Source organism: Alexandromys fortis, unplaced genomic scaffold (genome assembly GCF_014885135.2).
Source record: "Alexandromys fortis isolate MF-2015 unplaced genomic scaffold, M_Fortis_MF-2015_v1.1 scaffold_76, whole genome shotgun sequence".
Classification (NCBI taxonomy): domain Eukaryota; kingdom Metazoa; phylum Chordata; class Mammalia; order Rodentia; family Cricetidae; genus Alexandromys; species Alexandromys fortis.
Window position 1 is genome coordinate 4,613,742 of NW_026067997.1, and position 26,291 is coordinate 4,640,032.

General features: G+C 36.5%; 1 pseudogene; it reads right to left on the minus strand.

Moving 5' to 3' along the window:
• Positions 1-799: 799 nt before the first annotated feature.
• On the minus strand, positions 800-25,846 carry LOC126512555 (uncharacterized; annotated as a pseudogene).
• Between the last annotated feature and the right edge of the window lie 445 nt (positions 25,847-26,291).

The window sequence follows — 26,291 nt, forward strand, 5'->3', positions numbered from 1 at the left end:
CGCCACTGAGTTCCAGGTGATTCTGTTAGACAAACTTCCATTTGCCTCGGCCAGGTTAGTGTGCACAGCTCCTGTGGGCACTGCTGGCCACTGATAGAAACACTAACTGAATATGCCTTTTATTCCCCACAAATTAAAAGAAGACATGCATGGTCTTCCAAAAACAGAAGTGATTTCTGCCCTAGTTACATTGTGTATAACTCTTATCTGAAAAAAAATGACCGAAGACTTAAGATTGGAACTTTTTCCTTGTTAAAACTGCCAAAGTAAAGGTAAAATTAGGAATTATCACCAGTTAACCAGTAACAAACCAACTGTGAATTTGGTCCAGTCTGGTTTTAACTAATGTGTAACAGTTTGTTGCTAAAGTCTGTACCACGCACACCTCCTATTCAGCTGCGGTAGGAAAGGCTGCTTATTAGAAACGACACTAGCAGCTGCATTGCATCAAGCCTATGCTTTCCACTCATTACTTCTAACAGGAAAGCAGGCTCATGTGCTGTACCATGGAGTTCCAACAAGGTTGAGAGAGTTATAATGAACCTAATAATGAGAGGAAATAGATGCATATGTATTTCATTTGGACAGAGAAATAATCAAATTAAGAAATTAATATACAAATAAATACTATGAAAGGTGAGCATGAATCTCATTTACAATAAACAGTATAATGTGTCTATACTTAAATCACAAAGGTTTGCTAATGTTTCCAGGACAATACAATGAGGAGTCAAAAGTTACATGACTTGATAAAAATTAAATGAAAAGAACAGTTATGACAATATCCCTAGGACTAGCATCAATTCTAGAATGATAAAAAATAATCAAGATTCTGTAACTATGCGCAACACTAAAAGTGGTCAGATTCATTTGGGCCCTACCAAAACATACAATATTATATTTAGTCGGAATCAGAATTATCAGATGTATTAATGGTGAGAAAGTTCTCAGGCCTCGCTTTCTCGCACTCCTAAGTTGGCGCAAATGTTCTTTCATGTCTGGAGAAATAAGGCAGATTCTTCCTTCTATGCCAGGCACTGCAATGGCTCCTGATGGTTCATCCGATTCTTCCTCAAAGGCTAAAAATGCAGTAGAACCAGTTAAACTATGAATGGTCTCCAAAATAAATATTCTAAAGTCATAACTAAAACTTTGCTAGAATATATTAATTGAAATTTAAAATCAGTGAAAATTTAATCAGAATTTCTTCATCTTCACAATCAACTCTTCAACCATGAGTAAAACTTTTTTAAACATATTATGAAGTGTATAGATAATCAAAAATGCATCGATTCATTCTGGCTTTAAGATACTATATACCCAAACAATAAATGTTTAAGGAAATAGATATGCTCACTTTGATTTGAACACAATCTGCTGTATGCACATATAGAAACATCACATGATACAGAATAATACAATTTTTATGTATCAATTTTTTAGAATTTTTAAAATATTTCTACATATTACCCCAAGAGGATATTTGATTATTATATGTTTTAATTTTTGAGAATTTTATACGAGTATAAAATGTGCATGTTTACATCATTTCTAGTCTTTCCCCATTGCAGCTCCTCCATCCCCATCATTCCCTCTCAGATTCATGATACTTCACCTATTATTGGGTGTGTACATACGCAGAGCCCGCTGAGTCCATCTAGTCATGATCGTATGTGAAGTTGTCATTTGTTTTCCATCTTAAGGTTTGAAAAAAATTATACAAAAAGTATAGTCAGGGCATTAGAAACTTGTACTTTCTTGAGTTAAAAAGGAAAGATAATTCAATTTCTTCCAAAAGGTATAATTATAGCTTTCAGAATTTTGGGTATATTTAGGAATATAATTATTTATCAAAGAATCAGCCAATTATAATTTGATCAGAGTTGGTCTTGGATTGTTGCTAAAGTAACGATATAAAAATAATCAAATTCTAAACTCAATCAATGAGTGGAGATCTATATGCCAAGGCATGGTGTTTATCAGGTGGGAAAAGACAAAATGTTTAATTGGGCAGAAGTAAACTAATTTGACAGGTTATAATTTCCATCTAGATTAGAAGATAAATTTTGTAGAAGCTGTTAAAGATAGTGAAGCAGAAAAATGTAAAAAGGACACGATTTTCTAGAACATGTCTGTTCTCCATAGCTTTGGATGCCTGAGCATTCCTTGTCACTGGACTCCCTTCTGTCTGTCTTTCACCTTGAAAAACAGAGGTCAGTCTTTTAGCTTTGCACACTTCCTCAGACAGGAGAATGCCAGAGTCTAAGCACATGAAGCAAAAGCAGACTGTCACCTGTCAGTGAGGTGATTTCTTTGCTGTCATGACCAAACGCATCCGATGGCCTGAAACACATTTCTTTCCTTGTAAAATTTTTATTGATTCAAAGTGATTCATGACGACCGTGAATTTTCAATGTCAAACATTTGCGGGAAGCTTTCAAACATACTGTAATCGTCTTTCCCCTGATATACAAAAGCATAATTCAATTTTCCAAGCCAAAAATTATGAATGCATTAGATAAACTTTAAGTTTACTCCTATATTGAAAGTTATTCATTTCCTATGTACATAAAGGCATTATTTTCTTTTTTCTTTTCTCTCTTTTTTTTTGTTTTTTGTTTTTTTTTGTTTGTTTGTTTTTTGAGACAGGGTTTCTCTGTAGCTTTGGTGCCTGTCCCAGAACTAGCTCTTGTAGACCAGACCAGGCTGGCCTCGAACTCTCAGAGATCTGCCTGCCTCTGCCTCCGGAGTGCTGGAATTAAAGGCCTGCGCCACCACTGCCCGGCTGGGCATTATTTTCTTAAGTCTAAATTAACGTACTGTAATTTTTTGTCCTATTCCATAGATCTTTAAATGGTAGCTTTGACCCTATTGTCCCAGCTCTCTTGAGAGGCTACATAAGATCTCTAACGAGGGTTGTAAAATAAAGTGAGCTAAGAAGGGCTGTTTAGAATATTATTGTAGAAACTAATCTGAAATTTACTAAAGGGCTCTCAGTATTGGAGCATATAACCTATGCATCTAACGATGTTCCTGTACTTCATATCAAATAGTGGGAAACTCACTGAATTCATATATAAAGTTCTTAAAACCCAGTCATACATGTTTCTTTCTAATTAAAAAAAGATATAAATGATTAAAATATATCTAAAATAGAAATTTAATTGTTTTAAGAATGTTTATCACTAAATTTGAATTTAGAAATCCATTAATAGCACTTTGGAATACACATTTTTTGGCAACATTTGCCCGGTATTTAGGGAAGAGAATTGGTATGCAAGGATTTTCGATAGCCTGTATTTTTAAATCTGATAGTACAAAACAATGAAATTTTGCTTATATGAGATAAAATTGATTCAATTCATGATTCGTAAAAACAACAATGGAAACATTATTTTCTGAGGGTCTGAAATTATCAAAAGAAACTCAAATAGATGTGGGCATGAGCATGTGTATAACATCAGGGAATTTGCTTACAGTGTTTCAAAAGAAACAATCTCACATTTGCAATGTACTCCTTAATGACCAGAAGATAGACTTTTTTTCCCTCAAGTACTGTTCTTGAACTTTCACAGTGTCTCTTATGACTCGGTGTCCTGGGTCTGCATCTGGATCAAGCCCAAATTCTATTCCAGCAACTTGAGGAAATCTGGAATGTAAAATCATATTCTCAGATAATTCTGCAGAGAACTAATTATGAGCGAGAAAATATTAGAAGTGAAGTGAGCATATCTCTTTATGCTACTTGATAGGCAAGGCGCACTCAAGCTGTCATGTGACCTTTGGCTTCAGAAAGTCAATCAATGAAAGCATCTCTGAGTAATTCGATCCTTATTTCTTTTTATGCAAAGAGAAACTTAAAGAATTTCTAGTCTGCTGCAAATGAACTACTGTGAGATCATTGTCTTAGATTCCATCCTCAGTTGCTGAAAGATACAGTGATGAAAGAGACAATATATATGCATCTCTAAAATGGTAACTACAGCTCCTTATAAACGTTAGAAATGCCTGGCTCCTATTAACATGTACTCTCTTGTTAAGAAATACTAGCTGGGCTTGGTAACAGACCTGCAACTCTGGCTACTTGAGAGACTAAGAGGGTCATGATTCAGCATGGATTACAAAGGGAGTCTAAGGTCATCCTGGGCGACTTGGTGAGAATAAAGATGGGGGTGGTGACTAGGGCTATAACTGAGTGCTAAATCTTAAACAGATGAGGCTAACAAGACTTTTCTAATACAAATCATGCCATTGGGAAGACTTTCATCTATTATGTATCAGCCTTTGGGCTAAGATCAAGTGAAGAATACTGTCCTCCGGTTTACAAAGTGGTTATAAGTCAGAACCATGATTCACCCAGAAGATAATTTTCTAGGGAAACAAGATGCTGAGGGAAGCAAAGCCCCTACCCCAAGGGTAAACCTAAGCCATCCTTCACCACCTTTTTCTGCAGCTGTCCCCACTGCTCCCTTCTGCCTTCTGGTAACCCGGAGGTAACAAAGGTGACATTCAGTCCTCCTGCCTGCCCTGGCCTACACCTGCTTTCTTTCTCTTCACCACCTGGCCTGTTGGGGTATACCAATCTCTACCAGGTTCTAGGCTTTCATCACTGCAAATATAATAAAATACAATGGATGAGCACAATTAATACTTAATATTGCCTTGCTTGGATGAGAATTATGGTTAGATAGAAATCCCCTAATATTCTTTCTTCTGTGCTATGGTTTAGTGGGGAATTGCTAAACAAAGCATCAAGATTATTAAACAATAAAAATCATAGTTATAAACCTGCCATGTCAGAATTTTTACTATTGTTCTGAATTTTTCAACCACAGTTTTAAAATGTTATAGGGTAAAACAAGATTATAGATCTTTTGTTTTCAGTTAAAGAAACTTTTGGTTGAAAAATAAAAACCTTAGGCTTCCATTACGTTTCTAAATCACTAATATAATGTTACTGCCACCTACATACACAAATCACCAAACCACGAAATGCCCTGAATACAGAAAAACAACACACAAGAAAAAACGAGAAGTAAAAAGAGCCACATAGTTTCATGGGAGAAAAAGATAAATTGATTTTCATAAGATCAGAGACATATGAGTAAGTGAGTAGTAGACTAAAAAAGAAAAGCCACATAGTGTTGGCCACAACAGATGACTTTAGAGTCAATGATGGCAACACATGATGACAAGGGTCAGGTATGGTTAAATAGAAATATGCCAACGATGAAAAGAATACAGATTTGATAAGAGATCAAAGAATTAGAAAAGGAGTCAAACATTCTTTTCCACCAATTTAAGGGGCAAGCAGAGGCAAGAAAGAAAACAGAAAGGAAAAGAGGAAAAAGGAAGGGGGAAGAAACAGAGGAAGGGAAGGGAGGAGGAAGGGAGAGCAAGAAAGTCTACACCACCTTTGGTTCCCTGGAGATGTCTACACAATCACAGTTTGCAAGCCACGGGAAGAACATCCTATTATAGGTCAGATATGAGCGCATTACATCCCATCAGTTCCAGAAACTCAATTTCTTCTTGGCTGGCTGGCTGGAACAATACATGAGGCTTCTGAAAAACAAACCATTGTATGTGGATTCCAGAAAAGAATCAGAATTTGAACTCTCACTAAACCAATAGACATTTACTAGTTTCTTGAAGTCCAGCATCTACCATCCTAACAGATGTAGGGAGGAGCATATAAGCATAAAACTTCAAAAGTCCTTTTTCTGGGTGTCAGAAAAGGAAGTGTAACCACAGAAACTCAAAGAGGGGGCCCTATTCCCAACCATCAGCTCCAGCGCACTATGGTGGTGGTGATGGGCACCCAAAGAACCAGCACTGAAAGAGTTGAATTGCTTGGTGTGTCTGATTGCCAGATCTCACTTGACCCTCAACACAGGGTACTTCAACAAGGCCATAGGGGTCCATGGTAACTAAAACCCTGCTTTTCATCAAGCAACCAGAAAAATGATCCCTGAGGACACGGAAAGCTTGAAAGAGATTGACTGTAAAAGCTCAGGAAAACAAACCCATAATGCCACTTACAAACTATGCTCTCCTTTGCCTATAGTTACCATGGGAATCGCTCTGAAAATTGAACAGATAAACCTCAGGCAGTCAAAGACTGGCTGCTATGTAACACCAAGGAGGAAATATGCAAAGGGCTACAAGACTACAAACACACCCACCATCTAAATCACAGCCCACACAGTGAGGCTGGAACTGGCATGAGGCTAAGCCAGTTACTGCCTCCTGAAGGAACACAGTTAACACTCGCCAAAGAACGAAAGCAAGATTAGAGTCTCACAAAATAATAATCAAAATATCCAGAAGAAAATCCAAAAAGGTTCAGGAAAAGAAGGAAAACACCAAGGCTGGGGTAGGAGGCAATGCTGAGGTGACAAAAAATAATAAAACTTTCAAAAATATAAAGCAGCCATTAAAAAATAGTCAGCAGTAAAGATGTAAAATCATTCTGGAATCCAATGGAATAGTGGGGAGTGCCTGCGATGAAAGAATATAAAGGAGAATAAGGAACCGAGGAGGCGGCTCAGGCCACATACTATTGAAGACCTGGATTCTATCCCCAGAACCTCAGAGTCCATGTAAAAAAAAATTCAGGCAAAGCAGAAAGTCTGTAATCCCAATACTGGGGAAGTAAGATAAATAGTTCCCTAAAGTTCACTGACTAACCAATGAGGGACCCTGACTCAAAAAATGAGATGGAGAAGGACCAAGGAAGACCTACAGCATTGACCTTTGGCCTCTGTATTTGTGCACATGTTCAAAATACACACACACACACACGCACACACACAAAACCTTAGGGGGAATCTTTCTTATTTCTTACTTGAAAATAAAAGTAAAATTCATTGGATAGCCTCAGTAGCAGAATGTGGATTACATGTTGAAAGAACGGTCATGAACTAGAAAAAATACATTAATAAAATTTTTAATCTTTATATCAGAGAGGAAAAAGTAAAACATAATAATAAACTGAGTTTCAGAGTCCTATGAAACTAGAAACCAAGTCAAACTGTGTCATCTAAATCTCAGAAAAGGGAAGGAAGGATATACTATCAAATAAAATGTAAAGAAACAGTGAAAGATACAATTCAATGGAAGACATAAACAAAATCTAAGCAAAAGCAAACACACATGAGAACAAAATCTGAGAAACACAGAGCCAGACACATCAGAAACACACCACTGAATAGAAAACACGAGAAATAACCAGAGCAAAACAATGCTTTGTGAATAAAGGAAAAATAATGTGAAAGACTGAAAATGCTCATCATGAATTTCGGACTCAAAAAGGTGGCAGAGAAATGACTCAGAAAGCTAAAGGAAAAGGGCCATCACATGAATTCCATATCCAACTAAAATATCCTCTTGAGATAAAAGTTAGATAATTCTTTACCAGCAAATGCTTTCAAAAGGTTTTGGCAGAATTTATTCAGACCAAAGAGAAATATACCAAAAATTAAACTTGGAAAATCAGAAATGAAAAGAAAGCAATAGAAATAGAAAGTATCTGAATAAATAGACCATTCTCTTAAACTCTTTAATGTCTGAAAGCAAAGTTTAAACTGTTATATGCAGTTTATAACACAAGCAGATGTGATATACAGGACAGCTACACCATAAAGAGAATAGAAAGGCATGGAACACTACACAGAGATGAGCCTTTAAATTCCATTTAACGTGACAAGTAGCTCAGTGGCTAAGAATGCTTGCAGTTTTTCCAGAGGACATGAGTTCAGTTTCCAGCACCCACATAGCTGTCAACAACTGTCTGCAATGCCAGTTCCAGATGATCTGACTTCCTCTTCTGGCCTCCGTGGGCACAGCATACATATAATGCACAGATATAAACACTGTTATGCATAAAACATCTAAATATCTTGGAAAGCCATCTGTGGTAAGTGAAATTGCATGTAGTTTCAAAATCTATATATCAAAACATTTGTTGAGCAATTCAGAAAGAGGTAGGAAAAAATTTATTCACAAAAATAGAGACAACAGAATTGAACAAAAACAATCTATAACTCTTGGATCCCTTCACCTTATATAATAAAATAGCCAACTAGTCAATACGGCACAACATTGATTATATAAGTACCTAACAACAAAGCTTTAAATACATCAACCAAAACCTAACCAGAGAGAAAACAAAAGGCTCAACTAACTTAAGGATTCAATGTTCCTTACTAAATTTTACAGTTGATAGAAAAGTTGCAAAGATTTCAAAGAACAGAAACAAAATCACCACCAATAAAAAAAGTGTATATTGGTGTGAATGTATAAATTGAAATTTAATCAAGGTACATTATATATACATATAGCCACATTATAAACAAATATTCCAATATTAAAGAATGTAAGTCCTACAAAATATGATTTCTGAGTAGAAACAAGAAACCAGTGGCAAAGGTAACTATGAAATCCGGGAAACTAAAATATTTATTTATAAATAACCCACAGATAAAGGAGAAAAATCTCAAGAAATTAAGTGCTCTCAGCTAAACAAGGGTAAGAACATGATGCATTAAAAATCTGTGTGATGCCACTAAAGTAGAGATTATAGAGAAATTTGTAACACTGAATATATTAGAAAAGAATGGTCTCAAATATTCAACTGAATCTTCTATCACAAGGACAGCAGAAAAAGGGTGCTTAACCTGAGGTGACAGAGGAAGGGCATTCTAGGCAGGCAGCACAGACTGTTGGGGACACAGGCATGCGACAGCCTTGCATCAGGACTTAAAAGAAGGGCTTCTTAATAAGTGAGACGGCAGAAGTACAGTTCGTATATGACAGGTGGCTTGAGTTTGAAACAGCAACGTTGAGCCAGTTTGAGAATATGCCTCCAAAGGACTTGAGATCAGTTACTGGAGGCTAAAGGGAACTGTTATGTAATTTGAAGCAGAAGCATTACATGAACTATTTATATTTTAGAAGAGTAACTGGTGCAGATATGTGGAGAATATTGTCCTATGGATGATGGTCTGTGGGAGACAGACACAGAGTGGTTTCTAAGATATAATCAGCTAATCAAGTTTCAGGTGGAAGCTGATTAGTTTGTATGCAGAAGTATTGTCAAAAATTTGATTAAAATTAGATGCAAAGGTATTCTCAAATATCTTTACATTGCACTGAGGAAAAATTGCTGATATTTGGGACTAATTAAACCACTACCCTAGTTATGTATCAGGCTCAGCAGACTAACTAGAATTGCTCATTTTCCATGCCTATCTGCTCACATTGATTTCATTCATATATANATATAAATTATTTCCCGGAAAAATCATTTTTCTACCTCTAATTCCATTCATAAGCAGTCAAAAAGTCATTGCCTCACCACTGAACTTGCTCACACCCAGACAAGGCTTTATCACACTGTCCTGGTTAGTTTTCTGCTAACTTGGTACAAGCTACAGTCATTTGGGAGAGAGAGCCTCAATGGAGAAAATGCCCCCCACCAGACTGGTCTGTGAGCAGGTCTATAGGGCATTTTCTTGGTTGGTGGTTGCTGTGGGAGATTCTACCTTACTGTGAAGAGTAACGCTCCTGGGCTAGTGGTCAGGGGTGCTACAGAAGGCAGGCTAAGGGAGCCAAGAGGAGCAAGCCAGTAGTGTCCCCAGTAGTGGAAATTTAACATATGCCAATGGAAAGGAAGCACACCTAACTCTCACCATTTTAAAAAAATATATAATATAATTAACTGTTATGATCATGCTGGACAATAAATCTGGAATAATTCCTCCTACCAACCGTAATCTTCTATCCTTGGGGCATCATTTCTGCACTGCAGCTCTGGTAACTTCCATTCTACTCTATATATAAAATAAGCTTTTGGGGGCTCAATTTGAAAGATCATATAGCACTTGTCTTCCTGTCCCTGGCGTATTTAACTTAGATGGTACCCCCAGGATCACTCATGGTCTCATAAACAGTAGGGTACCTCCATTTGTCTGGTCTGACAGCGTTCCACCGTGAGTACATGACTATCCACCCGCCCTTGTTACTGCAATCTTTCGTGTGGCAGTGAGTGTAGGCACACATATATTCCATTAGCATATTGAACTAATTGCTTTGCCCATATACTCAGTGATGGCACTGTTGAACTGTAGGCTAAGTCTAATTCTTAGTATTTAAGAATCCTTGTGCTCTTATCCATATTGGCTGTACTAATTTATCTCCCTGTGCATAGTGCATAAAGATCCCCCTTTCTCTGCATCTCTGTCTGCACTTATCATTACGGAAGAACTAAGTGGATGGTAAACTATCTCAAGTGGTTGTACTGGAATATATCAAAGAGTTAAAATGGCAATGCTAACCGAATTGGTGTATAGATTTCAGCTCAACCCACACAAAAGTCTTGCCTTTCTACAGAACATTTAACCAGCATTAATAAATTATTAAATTAATTAGCCTAATTAATTTAATTCTAAACTTTATTTTTAACTATAAGGATCCCAAATAGCCAAAGCAATTCTTAAAGAAATTGACTAAGCTGTTTTAAAGGTTCCTACAAAGGTGGACCAGTTGACATGGTGTGGACAGACATGCACAGCTCGATAGAACTTGAGTGAACAGCTTTAATAAGCCTTTACACTTTGAGGCAAGAGCCAAGGCAACCCAGTGGAAGAAAAAAAGTTGTTTTTTTTTTTTTTTACAATAAGTATTCTCAAAACACAGAGTACTTAAAAAGTTGGACCGCCATCATATGCCATACACAAAAATTAATTCAAACTAGCTCAAGGCATAAAGATAAACCAGAAATTATATAACTCTTGAACTAAACCAAGTCAGTGCCAGCATATTAGACACTGGCTTCAGCTTCACAAAAATGATAATGAGATAATGAAAGCACAAGAAAAAAGGAAAAAAGTAGATTATTTCAACAGTTAAAACTCATTCTTCGCCGGGTGGTGGTGGCGCACGCCTTTAATCCCAGCACTCGGGAGGCAGAGGCAGGTGGACCTCTGGGAGTTCGAGGCCAGCCTGGTCTACAAGAGCTAATTCCGGGACAGGCTCCAAAGCTACAGAGAAACCCACCTCGAAAAAAAAAAAAAAAAAACAAAAATTAAAAAACAGAAAAATAACCGATTCTTCAAATGACGTCAGCACAGCATGATGGTGACAGTATTGGAGAAAAGGAAAACGTTAGCTCGTCATAAATTTCATGAACCTAATCTAGAAGACAGGAACGCCTGTGTAACTCATTGCGCGTGAAGAGACGCTCCACATCCGCAGCCGTTCGAGAGATGCCATCCAACATCACGAGGTACTGCTGCACGCTAACTAGGACAGCTAGCGGGGAAGGTAACAAGTGTTGGCCGGGAGGTGGAGGAACGGAAGCTTCTAGGTAACTCACTGCGGGAGAATGTTGAAGTGGGGCAGTCGCTTTGGGAAACAGTCTGTCAGTTTCCATATGACTCCGCACCTCAAATCCTGTATTTCTATATCTAAGAGGGAAAAAAAAACCCACTTGGCACATGTATTTTCACAGCATCGTTGTTTATATTGGTGGAAAAGGTGGAAACAAATTCCATCAACTGATAGAGGGATAAATGTGTTATTCTCCATGAATGGTGAGGTACTCACCAAGACAAAGAAATAAGTGCTGGCACATACTACAACGTGGATAAACCTTGAAAACATGCTAAGTGAAAGAAGGCAGTAAGGGGGTCACATTACAGGATTGGCTCCTATAACTGAAAAAAACAGGGAAACCTACAGGGACTAAAGTAGATTGTTTGCCTGGAGCTAGGAGCTTGGAAGGAAGTGAAAAGTGACTGGCAGGGTGGGTTTCTTTGCACAGTGACGAAAATGTTCTTGAATTGATTCTGACAATAACTTTACAACTCTGAAAAACTAGGAACCTCTCAGCTGCACAGAAAAGGATGAATCATATAGTATGTTCATAAAATTTCTATACATATTCTTAACCAAATTTGACATAGTAACTTATCAAAGCATAAAATATTTCTCTGAATTCTTCCTCCAGGGGAATTCCTTCATATTTTTCAGTTTCTGATCTTGCCACTATGGTACCCTACCACAAGTGCAATATGATGATACCTTAAATGATATTTTCAGATGGTCTGACTTAAGACTCAAACACAGAGGAGAAGCTCCCACACAGCTAAGTCCACTACCTTAGCATCATCGACCAAAAACTTCTAGTGAGGTATGTATATAAAACTAGACAGCAAAATAGTACTTTATTTTAGTTTAAAGGAAGTGAAAAACTAGCTCTGTTTAAATACTGAAATTCAATACCTACATAAATATACCTATATATAGCTAAAATAACCAATACCTAGTCATTCACAAACCCAGCCCAACACAAATTACTAGAAGGAAAACTCCAACTCAAGGAACTTGGCTATATCAGCAAAACACAAACAATTGATGATCTCACAGCAGCAAGTCCCAAAGAAGGGGAAAACACACAAAATAACATCACTACCAACTAAACCTAAAATAACAAGAGATAGCAGTCACTGGTAATTAGTATCCCTTAAATTAAATGGACTCAAGTCACCTATAAAAAGACACAGGCTAACAGAATGGATATGAAAACAGAATCCATTCTTCTGCTGCATACAAAAAGCACACCTTAACTTCAAAGAAAGACATCACCTCTGGGTAAAGGGTTGGGAAAAAAATTTTTCAATCAAATGGACATAAGAAACAAGCTGGTATAGCTATCCTAATATCTAACAAAATCGATTTGAGAGTAAAATCAATCAAATAGACAAAGAAGAACATTTCATATTAGTCACAGAAAAAAAATCATCAATAGGAAGTCTCAATACTGAACATCTATGCCCTGAATACAAGAGCACCCTCATATGTAAAAGAAACACTTCTAAAGTTTAAATCATATATTAAACCGCACACACTAATAGTGGGAGACTTCAACACTCCACTCTCACCACTGAACAGGTCAGTCAGAAAAAAAAATGAAGACAGACACTAAAAAGAAATCCCACACTAGTTCAGAATTGAGTGTAACAGAAATAAGGGAACTAACAGAACTTATGACTCAAATGGACTGAACAGGCATGTATAGAACATTCCATCCAAACATAAAAGAATAGACCTTCTTCTCAGCACCTCATGGAACTTTCTCAAAAAATGGCCTCAGACTTATGGTGATCCTGCTGCCTCAGCCTCCTGGGTGCTGGGATTACAGGTCACTTTCTTTTACATCACTCTGTGACAATGTGGAAAACCAAAAGCCATGATTGTAATTCCTCTGGTGACATGTCTTTCTTTTGCACAAGTATAACTAAAAGTTTCAGTATGTGAAGTCAAATTTCCAAGTTCATTATACACTCCTGATAACTGCTTCTGAGCACCTATAAATATAATTTCTTAGCTATTATAATTTAGAATCAAATAATCTAGTTTTCTGTAAATTGCTTTGAAAACTTCAAATAATAGAAGGTATTACTTACCAAAAACTGCAAAATGCACTCCCAATTCATTTAATATGGAAATCATGTTCTTCCTTTTTGTTATCGTACTTAAGACTGAAGGATTTAAGCAATCACCACTGAAAATCAAGAGTGGATTCAGGATGCTGAACTTTTCACAGCTGTCACAAACCTACGGGAACAGAGTCCTATGTTACCATGGAATACCTTTATGAAACACAAAGAAGACATCTGAAATAGCAATATGACTTCTCTTTAAAATCAGAAGAACTAACATGAAAGCACAGAACAATGTTTTCATAGATCACTTCCCATAGCCAATGTATCTCACTAGCACATTTGTATTCTGAAGAGGACAAGCTAGGCTTCCCCACTTAAACCACATTTTTATTTAAATGAAAATTGTATTATGCCACAAAAGAAATCCTCAAAATATAATGTGAATTTATTTAAACACTTTAAAACATGTCAAAATGTTGAAACTCTTCCATAAAATACAAATTATTTTTAATGATTTATTATTATTAGTTGTTGTTGTTGTTATTGTTTTTTGCATTCCAACTGCAGTTTCCCCTGATAAAGTCAACAAGTCTATTTTAAAAATAAAAGAAATTATCAAAATGAAAATATCAACATATTGAATGAGCTATTCAACAACTTGCATAAGAAATTCAACAAAGACATAAGACAAAACAGAAATCAGGAATGAGGATAAGGATAAGGGTTTCTACATTCAGAAGCGACCACACATACAAATAAATAATGTTAGAAATGGTTATAAAATAGAGAAAAGGCTAAAAAGCTTACTCAATGAAATCAGAGCAGAACATTCTCCAGCTCTAGGTAATCAAACAGGCATTTAAGTACATGAGGAAAAGAGGCTCAGAACAGAAGATCTCCATGTGCTCTGATACCTAAGTGCCAAGAGTACAGAACAAAAAGAAAGATATTAAAAGCTTAAAACAGAAATGCCACGTTTCTTAAAAATAAGTATGCCGAACAGAATAACAACATATCAATCAGAAGAAACATTAAAGACCAAGAAATTACGGGCTGTAGTATTCAAAACCCTGAAATAAAATAGCTACCTACAACGGTTACTGTATCAAAAATATTCTTTAATACTAAAGGAGAAATAAAGAACTTCCACAGTAAACAGACTAAAGCAATCCACAAACCCCACGTTTAGACTGCACAGCATTCCCAATGAAATCCTAGATGCAGAAGAAGGAGAAAGAGATACACAACCATGAGATCTTGAGACAGAATATATCATTTAAGGAGGAAGATAAATAATGGTGGAACTAATAAAATTATTAACTCAGTAAATTACCAAATCAATGAGATGAAAGAAAAAGTTACGATTTACTCACCAACATTAAATATAATCAGTCTTCACGCTCCACTTATGAGTCAGATTGCTCAAGCAAATTTATAATAAGATACAACCATTTCTTGTCTACAAGAAATTCATTTCATAGGCCAAACACAGAAACGAAAGTGAAAGTCTAAAAAATAATATTTCAATAAATGAAATCGAAAAGCAAGTAAGAGTACCACCATTGTGATCTGGCAAAGCAGACTGTGAGCCATAATTAGTCATAAGGACTAAAGATGGTCACTACTCATCAATAAGTGGAACTGTGAATACATCAAGAGGATATAACAATTATAAACACGTATGCCCTTAATGTTGATGTACCCAGTTTTATAAAACAAACTCTACTAGATATAAATGGACAGATTCACATATAGCAATGGTGAGGGACATCAATATCTACTCCCATTAACAGATCATGCAGACACAAATAAAGAGGGTGGGGAGAACTCAGTAAGTAAAGAGCTTGCTGCATAGGTGTAAGGACTTTAGTTTGCTTCCCTAGCACCCACTGAAACCCAAGCAAGACAGTGGACTTCTGTAACCCAGAATGGGAGGTATAGAAATGGGGTGATCATGGGAATTTGCTGGCCAATCAATCTGAATGAAAGGACAGTTGAGTGTTTACTAAGAGACCTTGTCTCAAAACCTAAGGTGGCAAGTGATCAAAAATGACACCGACTCTACCTCTGGCATGCATGGATGAATATACCCACACACATGTGAAAATATGAATACAACGTGTATACAATATATTAAAAGTGAAATAAAATCTTCAGGGTTAAAACCTCATCACAAATCACATGGACATAAGAGATAGCTACAGAACCCTCCAACTGTTACAGATCCTTCTCAACAGCCCATGGAATATTCTCTAAAATAACATGTCATAAACAGCAAGCCTTAAGAGATACAAAAATATAAAGAATCCTTTGCATCAGAACCATATCAGAAATCAGCAACAAGAAAAGTCAAACACATTATACATTGCAGAGGTCATTGAAGATATCAATAACACAATGGATTGGGGAGAGAAAGTTTGTTCTTTAAAAATAAAAAGGTCAAGTCTCTAGTGAAAAGAGTGTGAAGGATTCAAATTAATAAAATCAGAGATGAAAGAGGTGATTTATAACAGATGCCAATGAAATATAGAAATCGTTAGGGAATATGATGGAAACATACTCAAATAAATTGGGAAACCTAGAAGTAATGGATAAATTTTTCTTGACATAGATGACCTATCAAAATCAATCCAGGTACACAGAAGCAGCAAGACAGATCTATAGTTAACAATGAGACTGAAGGCAGTGATAAAGTTTATCTTAATAAATAAATAAAGCACAGAACTGGGTGGATAGAGTGTGGAATTATAACAGATATTTAAAGAATAACATCAAGAGCTCCTCAAATTCTCCTACCAAATGAAAAGAGAATGCTTGCAAGCTTTACTCCATGAAGCCAGTGCCACTATCAAAACCTGGTCCACCAAACAAAAAGGTATAAACCAAAATATTTCTGATAACTATAGAGGAAAAAGAATTCAAATTACTTGCAAGCCTAGTTTAACAGCACATTAAAGAGTTTATGCATACTATAATCAAATTGGCTTCATACCAGGGCTGCAGGTAGAAAAAAATGTAAGAGACAGAGAATGGGAAGTACTGCTGGTCCAACGGGATTGGTAAGAGCAGGGCCTTTGGGCAATGATTAGGCCAGGAGCGAGCCCTTCTGTGAAAGACTGTGTCTGGACACGGCATCGCGGTTAACCATATCCACTCACTCCTGACTTTAGAGGGAGTACTTTCTCGTTCTATGCCAGGATTGTTATATTTTTATTACTATGGCTTCATAATTTATCTTGAGATCTGGAATGGTGATCCAACTATCCCTGTTCTTTTTGACCAGGATTGTTTTGATTCTCCAAGGGCCTTTTGTGGTTCCATATGAATTTTCAGAGACTCTCTATTTCTGAGACTGAGATGGGGACTTTAATGAATATGTAAATGGCTTTTGGTAGCACGGTCATTTTCACAATATTAATTCTGACAATCCATGAGCATGGCATGCCTTTTCTAATATCTGTATCTCTTTCGTCCAGGGTTTAAAGTTTTCATTGCAGAGGTCTTTCACCTCATTTGGTTAGGTTTATTACAAATTATTTTCATTAAGGCTACTTGATAGTGGAAGTTACAAGAAAAAAATCCCACACTAGTTCAGAATTACATGTAATGAAGGGTTATTTATTTAGGGAATACTTACAGATCACTGTCCTAGATCACAGTCCTCTGCACGAATGGGAAACAGGAACAGAGTCTAGCAGCCAAAAGCAAGAGCCGGAAGCAAGAGAGCAAGAACAAACTTTATAGCTGCATTTATAGTATAAGAGACCACTCCCAAGTGCACTGGTATCTTAAAGGCTATTGGCTGAAGGTATGGAAGGAGCTCCCACAGCAGCTACTATGAATGGGAGTATGTCCATGATCTTCTCTGTATGTTTGCTGGGAGTGTATAGAAAATCTATTGGTTTGTGCAAGTTGGTTTTGTTTCCTGCCATGTTGCTGGGTTTATCATTTCTAGGTTTTCTGGTAGAGATTTTTAGAATCTTTTATGTATATGTCATCTATAAATAGGAATAGTTTAACTTCTTTCCTTGTTTGCATCCCTTTAATCTCCTTCTTTTGCCCTATTGCTCCAAGTAGTTCTTCAAACACACCATTGGAAAGAAGTGGTCATAATGGGCAGCCCTGTCTCATTCCTGATTGTTGTGAGATTGTTTCAAGTTTTTCTCCACTTACGATGCTGCTGGTGGTTGTCTTCCCAGATATAGCCTTACTTTCTCGTGGACTTTATCATGAAGTCATGTTGGATTTTTTTCAGAGACTTTTTCTGCATCTATTGCATGACATGTAATTTTTATAAGTAAACCTGTTTGTATAATTTATTATGCATTATATGTTGAACCATCCTTACATCTCAGAGATAAAGCCAACTTTGTCATTCTGAATAATCTTTCTGATATTTGTCTGTTGGGTTTACAATTATTTTATTGTGGACTTTTGAATTTGTTATCCAATACCAAGTGATAAGCACTGAAAATATGAATAACTGACTGCGTTTATATATTTAGAAATATACATACATATCAGTCTTATGTATATACAATTAAAGAAAAAGAGGTCATCTCAAAAAGAAGAAAAAATTCAAAAAGTTTTGGAGGAGATATGTTGGTGGATAGATAGGGTTGGTGGGAAAAAATGAAAGGTAGATATGATCATATTTCGTTATATATGGAACAATAAATCATTTAGAAAAAAATCATACAAGGAAATCTTCATGACTTTGAAGCAAATGTTTTTTTAAGCAGAACAGCAAAAGTATACATCACAAAAAAAATTGGTCAATTAAACTTAGTTTAGATTAAAATCTCCCACATTAGAAAAATTGAAAGTAAAACCCTGACCAGAAAAAGACATCTTCATGACACATATTCAACAATGGAATTGGACCTTAAACTAGATAACAACCTCTACAAATCAATTTCAGAAGGACAGAAATTCAAATTTCTAGTTGGGGAAAAATACCATGGACTTGATCTTGGTGGCACACACTGTAATTCCAGCAGTAAGGAAGACCAAGACTCACCTGTGCAATTCAGTGATAGTCTGTCTCAAGATAAATAAAAAACAATAAAAATTAAATTTTAAAATAAAATAAAAAGAACATCAACTAAAGAATAAATACAACTGACTCATAAACATCTGAGAATGTTCAATATCATTACTCAACAAGAAATAGAAATTAAACTGACAATGGTATGTTACTACAACACCTACCAGTATGATAAAAATAGTGTTGAACAGCAAGAAAATGGAATAATAAAAATTTTCATATACTGCTGATGGATATATAGCTGGTACAACTATTTTGAGAAAACGCTTGGCAGCACATAGTCGAGCTACACATATGTCTGTATATGACACAAAAATTCCACTTCTGGGCATGGACTCAAGAAAAATGATTACTTCTAACTACCAAAAGAATTATATAAGCATGCTAATAGTGATTTCATAATAGCAAATATTAGAAATCATCAGAGTATCTTTGAACATTAGAATAGATAAGTCAATTACATTATAGGTCACATATTAAAACATAACTCAGTAAGAAAAAGAACAGATATTGCTCCATACAACAATTGGAGTGAATCTCGAATGTGTAAAAACAAACCCACACAAAAGGATACATGCTGTATGACTGGGAGTGGTGGGTGAAGGCCAGGGTAAGTGACTGGGTGAGAATGAGGGTCCAGTAATGTGATAGAAATAATTTATACTTTGATTATTTAAAAAATCATATAGAACTCTAGACTTCAAAATTGTATAAATCAGAAAATTTGGTTAATAACTTGCTTTAAAACTGGAGGTAATATATATGCTTATGCAAGGCAGTAAAACATATGAATACAGAAACTGAGCAATATATGAGTTCATAGGATTCTGTGAAATGACAGTTGTATCTAGACAAAAGAAAATGTCACAAGATTTGATCTGAGTTTTAGAAATCAAGCAGACAAAAAATTTAGAAGTGAAACTACAGTTTTCAAAACTCGCCAAGTGTATGTAATGAATGACATGCATCCCTGCTAACATGATATGAATCAGCACTTGCTAATGTCTTTCAGGCCAGAAGCAGCAGCAGCCTGGTAGAAATGCATGTTTGCAGGCCCTACTGCAGTCCTACATAATCTGAAACACTAAGGTAAGGCACACACACACACACACACACACACAACCCAACTTTATTTAACAACTCCTTTGTACAATACTGATACATACAGAATTTGAAAGAAGAACTGAGGAGAGGGCTCAGAAGTCAAAAGCAATGGCTAATCTTACAAAGGACTCAGATTTGATTGCTAGCACCCACACAGTGTCTCAAAATAGTCTAACTAAAGTCCCAGGAAATCTGGCACCGTTTTTTGGCACATGGTACATAGACATACATGTAGACAAAACATCCACACACATTTAATTAATTAATTAAATATATTTGAGAAACAATATTATAAAGGAAAGTAGTTTTTGAATCTCTGACTGTATACCATAACTACAGATTTATTCATTGTAAATGTTATATAAATTGTTGAAGTAAAAGTCATAGTATCAAATGAGGGATCAAAGTTACAAGAGTTGCTTGAGGAAAAAGTTAGTAAGCCTCTTTTAGGCCTATTCAAGGAGACATCAAAGTGAGTATCCTCAGTAGGCAGATAGAAATATAGGTCTAAAAAGGAGGTTAGATCCAAATTGTAGATCCATAAATAGAACAGATGAAGTAGTTAAAGCCAAAGAAATTTACAAACTACTTTATACTACTAGGTCTTAGAGAAACAAATATGTATGAAAATAGTTTGATATTAATGTCGAAAATTATAATATAGATAAGACAGTCTCAAATTTCAATCTCAAGATTTTGCTTCCCAGTCCCCTAAAAAGCTAAGAAATTGACATAGGAACCTACTAAGAAACAACTAAGGCCTAGTATGTGTATTTTTATAAAGAATATATTTGCAAACACAGATGGCATACTATGCAAACCTCATGTCTTGCTAAGTAAAGAACAGGGAGATATGATCTCCTGTGTCATTCAATTTACTGGAATATACTGCTTTCTATGACATATAATTTCAAAATCTGGTCTTTTACAGATAAGTAACTAGGAAAATACTTGAAAAAGCTTTCTAGATAATTGTGAATATTTTTCTTTACTACTATACAAAAACTCTGTAGGACAGTTTCCCAGAATAGTTTTCAATGTGACATCTCAAAGTCACATGAATTAACTTATCAAACTCTGTGTATGCAGAACAAACTAAGAATGAGAAAAGCAACTGACACCCAGTAAGACTACAAGGAGAATGCCTAGCACTGTTAGCATCAAAGATAGGGATCTCATGGAAATCTCTACTGTGCGTACACTATCATTTGGACACTGCTAATTTAGATTTGCAACAGGCAATAGTTTTGTGTTTTTCAAACACCAAACTAAACAAGCATGTACCCCACATGGCAAACATCTTGTCTAATTTGTTCCTGCCCATTCTTTAATGTGCATGGTAATCATTCCTCCTCCCAAGACTCAGTCCTACGGCCCAGCCAACTAAATATGTACCCTACTAGCCACTGTTGCCTCCTGGTGTTCACAAAGTCCACTATGCACATTTTCACCTTTGAATCTCTGCTCTTGCAACTTCCTGAGTCTAAAACAATTTCCTTGTCGACAGTCAGAAGTCTGATGCTATCTCATTTCACTCAGGGATCTCCTCTGATACCACTTGATGATTGGGGCCTTATTGTTTATTATATTTTACTTATTTTTATGTCCATATGGGAGTGCCCATGCCATAGGCACATGCATAGGCAAGGACTACTTGCAGGAGTTTATTATCTTCTTCCACTGTCGTGGTCTCAGGGAATGAGCTCAGGTTGTCAAGTTTGGCAGCAAGCACTATTACCCAGTGAGCCATGTGCCAGTCTTACTCAAGTAGCTTCTTTAAAAATGTCAAGCACCTCCAACTTCAACTCTTGACATTTCTTATTCTGCATCATCTTTATCCACAGCATTTGTTGCCACCCAGCATATTATATATTTCTTTTTTTAAACTGTTTTTCCATCTAAAAACACGAGCTCCCATGAGGTTAAGGTCTTTTTTCTTCGTCTATTCCCTCCTGTACCCCTGCTGCTCAGAACAGTGCCTAGTGTTGTACTTGGAATGTTTTAGATGGGTTATATTAATAATTCACATGTTTTTATTGAACACTATATGCCAAGCACTCCACATCCCAGAAATGAATATTTGCTGAACCACATGAATACTGAGCATGTATCTGCCCCAGTAAGCAAAGATGTGAACACAGGGGTTGACAACAACTAAGCTTCAGAACATAACAAAAAAGGGACAAAGAAATTATGATATCTTCAAACCATATTCTCTCTTAGTAATTTATAACCAAATAATCTAGAGTTATCACCATTATAAACAGCATCCATTCTTTAAGCAATTATTTCTAGAAACAATAGTTTTAAATGTAAACATTCATAGAGGTGCCAATCACAGATCATTCAATGTTGTTTCTTCGCTTCCTTGACAGTCCAGAAATCATATGGGCACACATTGCTCTTTCAAAGGCTTGTCAGTAAGATGTTCTGTTCACTAGTGTCCTTGACCCTTAACCTTGTCCATCTGAGAGTAATTGACGTTTCAATGGCATTAGAATTCTGCAACCTCCCGAGCTTCCCCCAAGATACTAGCATTTTCAATAATATCATATGCTGATATGCATATGAGCAGTATGCTTGAAAAGAAACACTAGAGGATGAAGTCTTGCTAGATAATCTGTCAAACTGCACAATCCATAAAAAAATACATTCTCCAAACACCATCCTGCCATTTGACACATAGTGTTTTAAATTTTTCAATAGTAAGCACATGACTTTCCCTTGGTATTTTACAAAATTGTGGAAGGCAATCTGCCAAAAAACAATGAAATCCATGAATTCATCTTTGTTGAGATTTAATTGTTTCCACCCCCTGTACCTATGAGCATGGCCTTATTTGGAAACAGGTTCAATGCAAATATAACTGAGTTTAGTTAAATGAGATGATCAGAGTGGACTCTAATTCAATAACTTTTATCCTTAAAAGGCAAGGGGGAGTGGGGAGGAAGGGAAAAAGAAAGGGAGAAGGAGAAGGGAGAGAAATTATTACGTGAAGGTAGAACCAGAAGTTGGAGTAACGCATGTATACATATTTTCAAGGACTATTGTCCTCACCAGAAACCAGGAGAGCCATAAAGTGCCAACTGTACCCACCCTTTGATCTGCAGTCTTTCAAGACAAACTTTCTTTTGCTGATTTAAGCCCCCTATTTTACAATACATTTTCTTGTCAATCCTAGAAAACTAATGCAATACTGATGATAGATATAGATAGATAGATAGATAGATAGATAGATAGATAGATAGATAGATAGATAGACAGACAGATAGATAAGCAAGCAAGTAAATAAATAAGTAAAATGAGGAAAGATATATCTTCTATTAGGGAATAATCCAAAAAAATCTGAGATTACTTTGTCATGCAGGGGGTGAAGTGTAAGGCCCTGTTCCTTAAACGTGAGCTGCACAAAATGACTTCATTCCAAAGGTTATACAACAGAAAAGCAGGGAACGGACTTCAGAGTGGAGACATTTAACAAAAGTCAATGTCTGCAGTGTTGACAATGTGCAGACCTGAAAAGATGTGATTTTTTTAAAAAACGAAATTGTATTTCTGTGGTTTTCCTAAATAAATAAAATATACCAGTATTATCAATATGAAAAACATAGAATTTTAAAATAAAGGACATTCTTAAAGAATACATGACTGATGCTCCTTTAAAATATTGAGATCATTATAAACAAAGAGTATCTAGAGAAATTATCATAATTAAAAGAAGCCTAAGAAGTGAGAGAGACCAAATGCAATGTGTTCTCCTACCTGATATTCTGAAACACAAAAAGAGTGTCATGTAAAAACTAAGGGCATCTAGGTAGAACACAGACATTGATTAATAATGTATACATTTCTGTTCACTAATTGTGGCAAATGTTCCAATACTAATGTAAAATGTGAGTAATGGGGGATAATGTGAGTCCTTCGCAATATTTCACATCTCTATGCAAATCTAAAATACCCTTGAAAGTTCACTAAAAATAAAATAAATCAAGACCAAAACCACTTCCATTGTTGGTAGATTGTGTTGTTAAATCACCACTCAAGACCATTCTACGGGTTCAGTTATACCGCTATTTATCTTATTCATTCATTCAGAGGTGTGTGTTTTGACTGTCCACTATATACCACACACTAATATGGGGCTTAGAGTTATAATACACATTAAGTTCCCATTGATTTCTTTAATTCTGATGTAAATGTGTTTCTTTTCTCATTGCTATGACTAAATAGCTGTCAAAAAACTTAAAGGGGGTTTATTTTGACTTTCAGTTCATAGAAATACAGTTCATCATGGTCAAGAAGGAACAGTGAAAAAAAAAAAAAAGAAGGAACAGTGAGAGGAACAAGTTAGTCCATGATGCCAACCAAAAGGCAGAGAAACGGAAATGTCATTGCTTAACTTGGTGTCTCCTTCCATTTTAATTCATTCAAGGACCCCAGCCCATGGAACACTGCTGTTCACACTCAAAGTGGGACCTTCCTTCTCAGTTAAATTTCTCTTAAAGAACCCTCACAGGCACTCAAGGTTTGCCTCATTAATGCCCTAGAGTATTCCTTGGTCCAGTAAAGCTGACAGTAGAAAACCACCACCACAGATGTTTTTGAATCTTCTGACATGATCTTTTGTAAACAGTTATCAATTACACATCCCACAGCAACTTGGACTAAACACTGGTCAGTGGAAGCCTATGTGTGAAGATTATAAGCACAGGTATTTGGAAAGGAGAAACTAGCCTACACCTATGAGGAGACACTTAGTAAATATCTACCCCAGAAACCAGTACCACAACCAATGAGCTTTGCTAAGTAGTCGCAGGACTTAAAGAATAAGATTTTCTTCCAAAGCTACAGAAGAGCTATCTAGATACACAAGATTTTATAGTGAGGAAAGAAAGGACTAACATGGAAAAGGAAAGAATAGCTGGGAGATGTTATTCACCCAAGTATTTGGATTGCCGCCTGTACCTACACAGGCATCAAGCTTCTCAACATATTCCTTCCCACATCAATTCCCCAAACCAACTACACTTTCAGAGATCATTTCAAAACTCTTACTCCTTGGTATTAAGCAACAGAACAACTATTGGGTCTCTGTCTTCTAGCTGCCCTTGTATGCTTACCTTTACCCTGTGTATACAGGTATATACATATACTTTCACATGCTACTGAATAACCATTTCATAAACCTTGTTTCGTCTTCCAAACCTAGCTGTTCTTTCTATTCTTTGTCCCTACAACATTAACTTGCAACTATACTTACACAAAGGGTCTCCAACTTATTTCTGCTCCTGACTTTTAATCTCTTCTATTCAAAAACCACCTTTACCTCAAAAATCTCTTGGGTCATGTCACCAACACCTTTCTAATAGTCTGCAGTAATATATGGTTACATCTGTAAGTCCTAGACAATCATTCAACATATTCCAGCACAGCAGGCTGGAATTATTATCCAATTAATATTTTACAATGGTATCACATTGCCCTGGCTTTGCATCATTCTATTCCTACACCCAAATATTTTCCGCCTTGAGTCACTGGGAGAAATCAGATGCATTGTGCACACCCTCCTAACCTAAAAAATTAAGTACCAGACAATTGATAGTCACAGATGTCTCACCGAGAACTTAAAATTTCATAGCACAGAAAGAGAGAATTTTAAAATAAATTGCTCGCTAGAGATGCTTTCCATAATTTACCTCACTTAATCGCAAAAAGAAAAAAAAAAACAAACTCTGCTCAAAAACTGCTGAAAGAGGGTTAAGATGTGTTAAGTCTTTGACCAAGACCATGCAATGGTTAGGAAAAATGGCTGAGTCTGCATACAGGTTTGTATTAAAAGAGAGTATTCCCCGAAGTTCACACTTAAGGTTTCCAGTCCCTTTTGTGCAGATACTAGGTTCAGGTTTTCTTCCCCTAAAACCACTGGAGTTACTATGTCCAGAAAGGAGTTTAATCAGTGGCCCAAAAGGATTAGAATGACAGATTCGCTGGCAGCTTCCAAGCCTTCGTGCATGTTTCCAGCATCACCACCCTCCATTTCCCCTGCAGGGTCTGGCAATGGCCCAAGCTTAGCAGCACCTCCTACAGGCTCTTTGGTACTCGGGTCCAAGTCATAAGCATCATTGAAATGAAGAATGGTCAAGTCATAGGAGTTCCTGTCTCCTTACCGGTTCCCTGGAGTATCAGAAGAGAGCTCTACATCCAGCACTGCTAGCTGAGGTGGCTCCTCCTCCTCGATGGCCTCCATTACACGCTCAGAGATAAGGCCTGTCTCTGAGCCTTGCAGCCCTGTAGGCATGCTTCTCAGTGGAAGTGGGAGCATGCGCAGCACTTGCTGGGTCTGGGCCATGTGTGGAGGCCAGTGCTGCTCCTGAGTTCCCAGGCCCCTCGTGCCTTGTGCATGCCTGACTGTATCTAGGCCAAGAGGTGGCCGCCCTGTGGCCTGACAGCCGTTGAGAGCCTAACGGGAACCTTGATGCCATTGCAAAGAATTGTTAGAATGAAGTCATAGTTGTAAAAACGTAGTCAATGCTCGTTTCTTTTGCATCTTGTTGAGTATTTTTCTATTGCACATCTCTCCCCTGTTTTACAGGAAAATAGAACAACTATTAGGGACCTCAAATACATTTTTTTCTACACTCAAATTCTTGATTTCTTTCTGTCTGAGAGGTCCTGGGAATCCATTAATAACT